General features: G+C 49.0%; 1 long non-coding RNA gene across 1 annotated transcript; it reads right to left on the reverse strand.

The window, feature by feature from the left end:
* Window positions 1-9,786: 9,786 nt before the first annotated feature.
* On the reverse strand, window positions 9,787-13,229 carry LOC144389399 (uncharacterized). Its single transcript, XR_013453413.1, has 2 exons — window positions 11,792-13,229; window positions 9,787-10,165 (listed from the first exon to the last, which is right to left on the reverse strand). It is a non-coding gene; the product is annotated as an uncharacterized LOC144389399 (long non-coding RNA).
* Window positions 13,230-13,272: the final 43 nt, after the last annotated feature.

The following is a 13,272-nucleotide window of genomic DNA, read 5'->3' on the forward strand; positions in this document are numbered from 1 at the left end:
TCCACTGCACTCTGCCAAGCATCTATTCCCCCGTGCAAAGCCAAACGAGGACAATGTGTAAATCTCTTTGATGAAATTACCTCCAGAAAAGCTCAGTGACCAACAGAACGTCCCCACGGACATCCCTCCCTTCACACATACTTCTCCGTCTCCCACCTGGAAAGGAAATTACATGAAGAACATCGGACCCGGGGAGGAACTTTAATAACCTTTAAAAACCTCTTGTGCACATTTTAATAACTCAAACTATACCCACACTAATCCCCTCCTCCGGCAAAACCAGTCATTTTAAACTTGGCTCCTTTCGTTTTTTTCCGCGACTTTTTTTCTTTCCGTTTTGCGGGCAGGATGCTCTCCATCCAAAAACCTTCATCCTATTGGACGCAGGTGAGGGCGGAGAGGCGGCGTCACACCGAAACCGCGGCCCGCGCCGTTTTCACCCCCAAGGCCAAAGCGACGCCGGCCCGCCGGCCCCGCAGGCCCGCCGGCGTTGACGCGGCGTGTCACGAGCAGTTGGATCCAAAACCTTTGAAACGCTTCCCGCGCCTCAGCCGGCCATCTGTTTTCTATCCGGCCGCCTCGCAAAGACCCCCGCGGGGGGAAGAAAGTACCTGAGAGAGAAGGGGGTGGGGGGGTCATAAGACGGCTGTCTTATGTGTGTGTGTGTGTGTGTGTGTGTGTGTGTGTGTGTGTGTGTGTGTGTGTGGATGTGCTAATCACGCTAGTTTTGGGTAAAGAAAAGCTTCGCGGCGTCGCCTGTTGGCCTGGTTCATGACCGAGGCGAAAGGCTTCAGAGCGCTTTCCGTTTGCTGCTCTCATTCATCGCTCGTAAAACTACAAAAGTCGGGTGTTTCAACTTTGCTTTTACTGTTTAGGCTTTTAATGGGGAACACTCAATAATTCCCTGTTTGTGGGAGGCCTGTTTTAAATTTCAACTGTTTTGATAACCAAGACTTGTTACTTTCTTCAAGTCAAACACTGCGTCTGTGTTTTAAGATCACTTCTCCCGTCCCTCAATATCAAGTCAACATTTCAGCTATTTTAGTTTATAAAAAGGTTGATGAAGCTGCTTTGAGCCGAACAGAATCTTCTACCTTCGTACTCCAGATCCAAAATGATAAAACATGAGTCCTCCTCGTCCAAGCGTCCCTCCCTTGACCTCTGGGGGGGGGTTTCTACTCGCAAACCGCTCTCCCTTCCTCAGCTTGTTATTTAAGACGCCTCTTGATGCCTGACTTGCTTAACAGGCGATGAGAGCTGAGCCGCGTGCTGGCGCCTAATATTACAGCTGGGCGGGTCACTCGGGTCGGGTACCGGTAACACCTGAGGCGCTGCGGCGCGACCCCTCGTCATAACACTGACCTTTAGTGTAACCTGAAAATAAGCCATTAAAGGCTCGTGATTTACAGACGTCAGCTCCGGTCTGTGGGACCAAACAACGCGTGGAGGTCCAGAAGCCGCCTGAGCTTCCAACCCGTCCATGTGTGAGTCCCCGTCCACCCCCTCTTTCACAATGTAAAGAGCTTCAAGAGGTTGGAAAAGCAGCTGATTAAATTCACTCCCTTGTTGTCGGCACCATTGTGTCCCGGCCGCCTTATTGTGCTCCGCCACATTTCCAGACTAATGGTTTAAACAGAAGCACGGCCACCTGAAGAAAGCGTTTCATAGAGCCAGGAGAGCTGCTTAAGGGAAAGATTTTATAATGTGTGCACATTGGTGAGGTTCGAGAGTGGCTGAGAGTGCACAACGAGCCGACGCCGCCCAAAGACGCCGAACGTCTCAGTTGACCGAGGAGTTGCATTGCGGCTTTTGATGGGGCGGAACAGTGTCACGCTTCATCACCCTGCCTCGTTTTCCTTGGGAGGTTTTTCCTTTCCGCGCGCGTTCTCCGCAGCCCCGAGACGTATTTACGCTAAAATAGTGGAAAGATAAACTCTCTGCTTTCACCTGCCATCTTGTCATCACCGTCAACACGTGTACAGTACACACGGCGACACACACACACACGCACACGCTGTCATATGAGCTCGAAAACCACAATAAGGCCGATGTCGCACAAACACAAACGGTTTTTCAAGGACACGGAATGATCACATTTGTTTCCACTCCTTCTTTCTTTCTTTTTTCCTTTTTGCTTCCATTGTGCCACGCTGTGTTTGTTACAGCGGCGTGGTGTCAGGGAGATAAGAACACAACAATGCACCAGAGAACACAAGTGGCAGAGACCAGTTTATGAGAGCGATTAGAAAATGTGCATGCCATATTTCGATAAGGGACAATGTAAACTATTTGGAGTGCCCTCAACAAAGGTGCGTGCGTACAGTGGTGTCAGCTGGAAACCACTGGAAAGTATTCACCGCCAGGGGTTTGGAGGTCTGTGGGGCCCGGATGGAGTGTGTGTTGTAAACTAAACACAAAAAGGAGCCTAAAAATATCATAGAATATTTTGGGCCAATCCAACTGAAGAGCTCCGGGCAGCTGCGTTCGCCCTCGACATAATTCCTGTAATATCTCTCCAAGTATGTGAAACATTCTGGTCCGTGATGAAGAGATCATAGCTGAAAATATATTTGAGTTGATGCTTACGCGGCCGCACGCGGCTAAATTCGGCGTCACTTTGTGGTACCATTCGATGGAATGCGTAGTGCGTGCGTGGCAGTACGTCTTTCCCAGAGGACATTTTATGAGTCTATCTCAAAGGAGTGATGTATGACCTTTCTGTAAATTTGATGCAACTCAAAGTATGATTTATATTGCATGAGGCGGTTTCCAAAAACAGACCGATTTTTCTCTCCCCTTCCAACGAGAAATCTGCATTTCGAAGGTTCCTCCCTTGTTGCTCTTTTGGCCTGCAATGTTTTCCTCTCTCCTCCACTCAAATCCCACATCCAGACGATCACCAGGCGAGCTGTCATTCTTCCAGGCCTCTGGAATGTCGGTGGACCTCTCACACGTTAACAAAGTAAGAAAGTAAGAAAGGATCGAGGGGGATCACGGAATCATTAGCGGAAAATATCCTCTGCATTGCTGTGCGAAATGTCGCTACAGGAAAAGGGGCACTTGTTGCGTTGACTTGCGTTGACACCGAGAGAAAATCATGTGCACAAATTAATGCACGGCACAAATGATCTACATTATTGCAGCATTTTCTTAATGAATTCATATTATTGACCACCATGTTCAGGTGCAGCGAATGCATTCTCGTGCAGTCCTTCAAAAGTGTTCCACTGCAGGAAACTAGATTGGAATAAACCAACGATCAGTCTTCCTGTCCCGTAAGCTCTCAGGGGCGACATGCACAGCTTTGTCCACGCACTTAATTGAATTTCTCCCCGGAGGGGGAAAAAATCATTGAACTCCAGCATACGATCCCTCCAGCTGCGTCGAGATTCCAGATGAGTGCGGCGCAGATAAGAATCCCTTCGAAACAAGATCGCACACGCGGGACAGGAGATAAGTGTGTCCATGCTGGGCCTCCCGGGGAATGACGCGGCGTGATCAATCAGACGCAAAGCGCCGTTGACACGCCGTGACAGTGCAGGGCCGGCTGCCGAGCTCGAAAGGAGAAGAAGAAGAAAGAAAAAAAAGGGTGCAAATAGTCCCGCAGCGAAGCAGGAGATGTTGGATTGTGATGATTTGATCTGAGTCGGATGTACATTCAAAAACTGAGACAACTGTGAACACAAAACTAATTAAACCGTGATTAACAATTATTAGATTGCTTAGATCAAAAACAAGTTGGCACTTTTCAAGCTGATGCAATTTGTTCAAAATGGATTTGAATAAAACCGTTTTGAAGACTTCAGTACTTCAGTGAGGTAGTTTGGTGTGTAAGAGAACTTGAGATTACTAATGAACCTTTATGAACTGGGAAGAACCAGAACTCTTAAGTAGACATTGGTCTCAGAACAAAGTGGCCTGGATGAGGTTTGAATTAGCAGAGGATTCAACATCCTGCAGCCTGCGCTGTGACTCACGGCTCCGGTAAGAAAAGTCCACCTTGCATTTGGAATGTTTACCACCCACACGTGGGCCAACGAACATGAACAAATCTCCACGCCGTCCATATATTTGGTGCAAAGACACATTGCAGCTGCGGCGCTCTGGCGGCCGACGGGGAATCGAGGCGTCCGGCAAAAGGACTTTTTGTTTTCTCCATCTCCCTTTTCCCTCACTTTCTGCAGTCTGTCCAATAAAGGCACACGATGCCCTTCAACACGCCTCAAGATAGTACATCTACAAACATGGGTCCACATTTCTGCATTTCAGAAATATGAAATGCAAAGAGTCCTGAGCAAAACTGCCATCTTAATTTCGATCCATGGGGGAAATAAATCTATGGACTTAAAGCACGCCGTTCTTTTATTTCTCTCAGAGTTCCGTGAGAGCATCTCTGAGGAGTTCAGATGACATCTCAAAACCCCCCCCCTCGGGCCGAGACTGGTCCTCAACAGGCCTCCGAGCCCCACAGGTCGGTTTGATCTCCGCTGACACAGTCTAATTCATTTGTCGCCTAATTACCCTCCAAATACCCCCAAACCATTAGTTCCTCGACGTGCACATTTCCCAGAACCCTCGAGGAAACACGCATTTTCCTCTGCAATCATAATTCTGACCTCATGGAACTGGTGAAATATTTGTTTCTCACAACTGGAACATTTTCGGGATAATTGGGCCGATGCATCATCACATACAGTTTCGGGGTCCGGGGGGCGGGGGGCGGAGAGCTGACGCGCCATCCATCCAAAGCGGGACAAAGGATCATCACCTTGTCGTGTTTCTACACATCGCCGCAGCGCAGCACACGTCCTCGTCCTTCCCCCCTCCTGAGTGACATGAGCTGAATTGGATGTAATTGACGTTTGGCTTGCCCAGATGGCTTTGTGTAAGTGTGCGACTGTGTGTGTGTGTGCGTGTGTGTGTGTGTGTGTGAGAGGGCCATGTGTTCCACTGTATGATGTAGGGGCTGCGTTTCTCCCACCAAGTCACACTCTGGCCAATGTCACCCTTCTGCCTCGGGGAGCAAGAATCCCTGGGAACCCGAGACCCTCGTGTGAAAAACCTCAGCGACCAAACTCAGACTCGGATGTGCACACGGCCCCCGAAACTACGCATAACGAGACATGAATCACGGAAAACGTCACGTAAAAACAACGGTAACGTCGGGACGGATCGCTCCAATCCGAGCTCGAGACTCACAAACCAACACGAAGCAACATGAAGCATCAGAAGCCAACAGCATTCACAGTGTGTGTGCGGCCCGCCTTTAAATTGGACTTTTTTCTCGACCCCCCTGGGAAAACGTATGTGTGTGTGGAGGTTGGGGAGGGGGGAGATCATTAAGAGCGCATGCCAAACAAACGGCATCAAACCGTAGCCCATTAAAAGGGAAATTACTCGAAAATTACCCCCCAAGTCAATTAGCCTCATTATTTTTCCTCCAGCATAGGAGGGGGGAGGGTGGAGAGGGGAGGGGAGGGAGTGGGGGGGGGGCGCACAAGGGATCCAGGCCACCTTTATCAGTTACGTGTTTTACTAATTGTGTCACAGGAGGTCAAAAAGGAGGATTGGGGGGGGCGGGGGTGGGGGGCCATCTGCTGGACAGCAGCCGCTCTGAGAGCAGAAAGCAGAAAGAATCAACCCACTCGTGGTTCCGAGGTGTCGATCAAGAGACAGAAAGCAACAGGTCAAAGGTCAGGGATGCTGTGTTTGGGTGTGAGGAGGGTTGGGGGGGGGGGGGTTCTGTGAGTCTTTGTTGCAAACCCGACTGCACTGGCGAGGATCAGAACCCATCTAGGCGGGTGAAGGCTGCGCTACGTGTGTCGCCGGGGGCTAAAATACGCGAGCGACGCGAGGGCAACACGCCCGCGTGTCGGTTTAAAGGCTCTGGAGGCTTACACGACTATATCTGTGTATGGAAAAGGTATTAAAGTTGCTATTTCTGTATCAATGTAGTTTGCGTGATGGAAATGTTCTGATTTGTTCACATATTGTAGTCGTTCAACTCCGATTGCAATCAAAGCCTTTTCAAAAGTCCTACGAAAAAATAAATAACAACATCCAAAAACCCCCAAATAAGGAGCAAAATACAAAAATATGTATGATAAATAGCTTTCAGCCCAGTTAATGTTTGAATCAAATATGTAAATGTAGCGTATTTTTCCAAATTAAATTAATTATATATGCAGTAAATAAACACATAAATAGACATGAACTGCAACTATTAAATAGAAAGCTATGAGGATATATCAAAAACAATTGTCATCGTGTTGTACATAGTTGTATTTATTGATACATAGTCATATTTTTAGCGAGCAGGACGTTTAAGGATATCAGTAGCTATTCTTAACACATCGCCGCATTCACTCTCAAGATGTAGTAAATTATAAAATGTAAGGGGCCTTCCGGTGATCTTTGTGGTCACTGCTACGCTTTAAAAAAAAAATCAATGAATATGTATGTCAGCGCATCCAAATCCAGGCGCCGGTGTCCCAACAAAGAGGCGATATCAAAGAGTCAAGCGAGCTTCAGCGTATTCGCGTACAGAATGAGAGATCTGAGGGTAGAAACACAGAACGTCAGCACCGAAAGCCGAGGAATTAGCATTTGCTCATCATTAAAGGGAGCGACGGGGTTGAGGGCCACACTCCACGGTCGCTTCCTTTAAGCCGCATTCAATCAGCGCGACTCACGAATGCACTGGGGTCGGCTGCCCTGTGGGGGCCCACTAATCAAGTGGGGGGGGCGGACGCTCTCAGGGAATAACAGCAGGTATAATTCGGCAACGCAGGGTTGATTTGTTATTGTCAGAACGCAGTGTCGCCGTCTGGTTTTATCTGTGGTTGAAGGCGAGGGGGGGGGGTTGTCCTCGTCCAGACAAGGTCGGACAAGAAAAGGTACGTTTTTAACCAAATTATTATTATTGCCTCTTATTACTTTGTCGCATCTGGTCTCCTCTCCTTGTCTGACCTTGACCTTAACACGGCGACAGCTTCCAGCTACAGCAGTAGGTGCTATATGGTAGAATCAGGATATTTGCTTGTTTCTGCATTAAAAAAAACACTGGCTCACAAGTAGCTAATTGTCCTGATGGGGGGGGGTCTGCCGGGGCTGTTTCTGTGCTCCCGCCGCCATTTGATTCCCCCGAAGGCCGTGCGCGGCGGCCCAGCTGTTCCTCGGCGGAATCGGACTTTGATGAAGGTTGCAGAGGGCGCAGCGGTCGAGGAAGCCTGCTGAGTCTAAAGTGAGTTTTAAAGTGACTCAAAGACTGTAAAGCGAGTGCAATATTTCTGTATTACTACTTACTGTAATCCTAGAAAATACAAATAAACATCACATAATCAGTTTACACTGATGACAGTAATACTCAAAATCTTTTGTAATACAAAGTGTGTGTGATAATAATAATAATAATAATACACATGACGTAGCAAGCTGGCAAAGTACGTTTTTGCTAAATTCACATTCAGACAATTTAACAGCATTTTATTTAACCATGTTCCATTTTAACAACACTTTCAGCGCCGTGAAGGATGAACAAAGCAAAAGGCCTGTTGGGCCTTGGAAGAAGAACCCCCTCCCCCTTCCTCCCCCCCCCCCCCCCCCGTCTCCCCCCCACCCAAAAAAAAGATCAATGAACAGCAGCAAAGCAACGGGAGGAGTTTGAGTCAACCAATCCCAGCAGGCCGTGGGGAGCCGCATCTGACGCAAACCAGGAAGCCACCTGATGTGAGAGGGGTCAAATAAACGCAACAGGACTGACGGTCACACGGGACAGGTGCTTCCTTAATGATACACATCACACACACACACACACACACACACACACACACACACACACACACACACGCACACACACACGCAAACTATATTAGGTCTGTTGCTCATCTCCTCCCTCAGCTGTGTCAGAGGCTTTCCCAGACATCCAGCCCTCGCACACACACACACACACACACACACACATGCGTCCTCAGACAGGAGGGACGGGGTGGGAGGACAGGCGGGCCAAGGAGGACGGAGGACAGGGCACGCACGCAGACAAGCCATCAGGCAGGAAACTCTAGAGAGCAGCCGCGGCTATTTTCTCTCCTCCATTCTCTCGGTTTCCACTTCGAACAAAACAGGTGGGGAGTGATGGGGGGGAGGAGGGGGGGGAGGAGGGGAGGGGGGGGGGCTGTGGCACTATTAAGAAGCCAAATAAACCTTGAAGAAAGTGTTAAAAGGAAACTGAGCACCGAAATAGTCAAACGTCCCCTGTCCCGTTGCGTACGAGGGGGGGATTTGGACGGCTCATCCTTCCTCTCACGTTTCCTCCTCGCGCACGTCGAGCACGCCGGACAGGCCGCTCTGCGGTGACCTGCGGGCCGCGATTGAAGCGCGATGAGGCCCGGGAGGAGTGCGGGGTCCATACGTGCAGACGGCCTCAATAAAACAATGGGGCCGTCACGGGGAGGAGGGGCGGGGCGGTCGGGTTTAGGGACGAGAATAGGGAAGGGGAAAGGGGGGAAGGTTGTCTGGGTAAGTGGCGAGAGGTTTGCACGTATGCAGTCCTGCGTTAAACACACAGCGCACGCGTGCACACACTGACACACGTTTGGAACCTATTAAACTTCTGACCTAAGGGGAACATATATATATATATATATATATATATATGGTGCATATTGTTCGTGAGGATCAGTTGGGCACTTTGGGACCTTTTTCCGCCTCTGTTTGTTTTAAATGGTCCACGCACAGCGTGTGTAGACCAACAGGAAAAGAAAAAACTCATTTAATCGCATTTTTTCTTTTTTTTTTTTCTCCCGCATCTCCCTGCGGCCGCTTGTTCTCGGGGCCGCTGCACCTCGTACCCACGAACACTCTGGGATTGTTTTGAGCTGTCCGGCGGAGGAAGGAAAGCGGTGTGAGAAAGTGGCTGTTTTTTTGCAGCGGACAGGAATTGGCCTCACGGCGCACGGTTCCTCTCCGCGCAGCGGGAACAATGCCGTGGCGTCACACCCCTGCGCTGACCCTCGCCGTTTCACATGGAAAAATGTTCCCAGAATTCCGCTCCCAGGCTTGGAGGTATGAGGCCCGGGAGCAGGGAGGGGAGGGAGAGGGGGATGAAACGGAAGGTAACGGAAGGTAAGAGGAAACCGATGCTACCAGAGGCATTTGTCGCCATGGCGACCTAAGCTACCGCTGATTAGCTCAATGGAGGAAAGGCGGGGGGGGGGGCGTGGCTTTAAATCACAGCGCAGGCGTCGTAAACTACAGCTTCAACTTCTTGCCATGTCACAGCTCCGCCCGCCCCCCCGCTGCCCTTTCCTTGTACAAAAACTAATCAGACTAATCACATGTTGTGTTAGAAGATGTGACATTGGCACGCACAGCTGGACTTCCTTGAAGTGGCCAGAGAGCCACGTTAGGGGAGCGTTCCCGCTGGCGGCCGCTAACGAGGCCAACGGGGGGGCCGGGCAGCAGGCAGGGGGCCGGGGTGGGCTCCTGTTAGCTGTTAGTTAGGTTTTGGAAAGTATTGTGAGGGGTGCGGGGGGGGTTTGGCCACTTATTTCTTCTTTTTTAAACAAAAGGGAAATCACAGAATAAGATGTTCTTACTGCAATTACCTCCCACGGTCCCGATAATGGTCTGTACAGTCTTATATGCCAGAGAAATGAAGGCAAAACATTTAAAAGTTGTTTGTTAAGAGGATACCAGGGACAGTGAAAGCTGTGCCTCTCAAAATGTGCTGCACATGCAACAATGAATTAGGATAAGCGAGAGTTCACTTCAGTGTCACGTCAAAAACTGAGAAACTTAATTTAATTTGAATGCACCAATATCATATTCACGATTCATTCCTCATGACCAACACTGAAAACTGCAGCAGCTGATTCATGTCACACTGCAACAAAAAAAAGCATCCGGCGATGCTTCATTTACAGCAGCCGTAAAACTGTTGAGCCGCCTCGCCAGGAACATTATTCCCCCGGTGCCGAACATGCAGCTTGCTGCAGACTGTTACCAAGTTACAAGCCCCTGTGAATGTGCGGATCTGAAATAAAACCCTCAGTAAAACCGGCGCGTAGCTTGCAGGGGAAAACATGGCGGTGTGTTCATGGCTCTTTCCGGGTGGACTTGGCGTCACGGCGGCCATCATAGATGTTTTCCATCCTCCGTGGAGTTACTGTGAGGAGTTTGAAAATAAGAAGGTTAGTGAATTTGTTATTTGGTGTAACATTTTTTTCCCCAGAAACAACAACTTAAAAGATGCGCTTCAGAGGCAGACAACAAAACATGCTGATAAGGACAAACGTAAGCTAAGCATGTAGGCAAGCATGTAAGCTAAGCATGTAGGCTAAGCGCTAAGCATGTAAGCTAAGCATGTAGGCTAAGCATGTAAGCTAAGCATGTAGGCTAAGCATGTAAGCTAAGCATGTAGGCTAAGCATGTAGGCTAAGCATGTAAGCTAAGCATGTAGGCTAAGCATGTAAGCAAAGCATGTAAGCTAAGCATGTAGGCTAAGCAAGTAGGCTGAGCATTTAAGCTAAGCATGTAAGCTAAGCATGTAGACTAAGCATGTAAGCTAAGCATGTAAGCTAAGCATGTAGGCTAAGCATGTAAGCTAAGCATGTAAACTAAGCCTGCAGGCTAAGCATGTAGGCTAAGCATATACGCTAAGCATGTAAGCTAAGCATGTAGGGTAAGCATGTAAGCTAAGCATGTAAGCTAAGCATGTAGGCTAAGCATGTAGGCTAAGCATGTAAACTAAGCATGTAGGCTAAGCATGTAAGCTAAGCATGTAAGCTAAGCATGTAGGCTAAGCATGTAGGCTAAACATGTAAGCTAAGCATGTAGGCTAAGCATGTAAGCTAAGCATGTAAGAGGGTGACTTGGTGTTCTGTTTTCTTGAATCATTCATTTGTAGGACGGCAGTTTCACACCGACGTCACGGTGGACGCTGGAGGTGGGTGAGATGGGAAGAGGAAGCTGGCTGTGATCTGAGAGGAAACGCAGGGGTCAGGGGGGTCGGGGGGGTACATGTCCATTTGTCCCCCTCCTCTGCCTTGTTTCCACTGGGCAGCACAGCGCATCATCACCTCACCGTCTCTCTCACGACTGCACCGGCTCTTCTCTTCTGTCTTTCGGAGTCATTTAATGAACTGGTCATAAAATGGCACGCGTTATCTAACTTTTCATGCCTTCCAGTCTTTATGCTAAGCTAAGCTACGCTATTGGCCCAAAAAAACAGGGCAGTCGGGGCCCGTCAGATTTGTCTCCGGGTTGTTTGTGCGCTGCTGCACACTTGTTACTCTTCACTTTGAGGAGCCTTAAGCCTCATCTGAATTCTATTAACAGGTTCTGCGGTGCCTGTGGGATTCCTATCCTATGTGTTCAACTTTTATTTAAGACAATAACAACCCTATAAACTAAACTAATCCTATCACCAAAGGAGGATGTGGTCAAAGGTCTATAAACTGTTCTGAAGCGTGCTAAGGAGACACACTTGTTTTACATATTTTGTTGTATATGAGAGACAACAGGATTCAGAGATGTTTCTGGAACCTTCTCATGAAATGTATTGCATTCAACAGATGGTGCAAAGGCTCCACTGATGCTATAATGGGAACCAGGAGTGCACATGTGAAAAGGGAAACTGCAGATTTCATTTCCGGGATCGATATATATATTTTCATTTCCCATGAACATGTGCCTTTTTCCTCCCACAGCCCCACTTTAATATACAAAACTCTGCAGTTGGCTTATTTTAAGTCAGAGAGATGTCTTCACACTCCTGATAAATATAGCTTACCTTGGTTCCCACACCGTAAACAACCTTGTGATGTCAGTGATGATCCCGGGGCCAGGATGAGGACAATAAACAGGACGTGGCTCAGCAGCAAGCTGCATCCCATAATAATCAAGACAAAAACACAGACAAACAATCCCAAATCACCGCATGACACAAAGTGACGGATAACACGAACAAACGGGCCTCGAAACTGTGCACGTTTACAACAGCCCCAAAAGCAACGGGATGGAGGAATCCAAACCGTCCATTTACAAAATCAGAGGCTAACCCAAACAATCCGGCACACAGAGAATCACAAGTGTGGAAACAACTGGAGGTGCAAGAAGAGAAGGAAACAAACAGGGGAGCAAACCGAGCGCTGTGACGCGCGTGTGCGTCAGCATCACATGTTTCATGTTAGACGTGCAACAACAATACCCATCACGTTACGTTCGACTGCCTTTCGGGCCTCCTTTTAACAGCGAGACTCGCTCGGTAGCCACCCGATCCGTGTCAGGGCCACGCAAACCCAGGACGCCCCTCTCGCTGGATGTTTCAGTGCGGCAGAAACACTGAGAAACGGCAGCTTACTGGAGGGGTTCCTTCACTCGCTCCGCCCCCCGACAGCAACCTGAGATAAAACATCTGCTCGCTTTTCCTCTCACGGTGTTCTTCTACTAAACATGTGTAATAGTCTATAAAAAAAAAGAAATTCTTCTTGCAATGCTGGAAGGAAAAAACACTTTTTTTTTTTACACGGTTTGTAATTTGCCCGTCGTGCCACGGCACAAACTTGAGGCGGAGAGAAAAGTTTTCCACGGCAGACATCGAGAAGATAACGTTCCGTCTGTCCGCCACTTTGACCCAGACTGACTGATCTTATATTGAGTGAATGACTTTGGCGATTTTAATTTTAATTTTATATTTCTATTCCTTTTCTCAGATGGTGAACACGCCAAACGTGGAAGACTCTTCATCGTGAGGACGTCAGCAAGCCGGCGTTTGCATGAATATCTGCGGGTCATTTCAACGTGGACGGTTCCTGGTCACCTCCCGTCCCAGAGCTCGCGGGAGGGACCGTTTGTCCGACGCGTGGGCCTTCCTTCATCTGTAGCCTGTTAATCCGGCTCCCTCCCAACTGGCTACGAGGGAGGGGGGCAGGAGGGGGGCAGGAGGGTCGGGGGGGCTTGAAAGGCAACCTCGGTGACTGCACTTCACACCTATTCCTCTGTCTTCACACACAACAGCGTCCACGCACATGAATGCACTCACACACTTTGTCTCCCTCCTTTCACACACACACACACACACACACACAGACACACACACACACACACACACACACACACAGACAGACAGACACGCAGCTGCCTGGACGCTGAAGATAAGGAGCTGGGCCTGTGAGAGAGAAAGAGGGGGGGGGCGCTCGGATGGAGTATGTGTGTGCGTGTTTGTGTCTGTTTTTATGTGTTTCGGTGCAGGGAGGGGGGGGGGGGGGGGGG

This window comes from Gasterosteus aculeatus, chromosome 18 (genome assembly GCF_964276395.1).
Source record: "Gasterosteus aculeatus chromosome 18, fGasAcu3.hap1.1, whole genome shotgun sequence".
NCBI lineage: Eukaryota > Metazoa > Chordata > Actinopteri > Perciformes > Gasterosteidae > Gasterosteus > Gasterosteus aculeatus.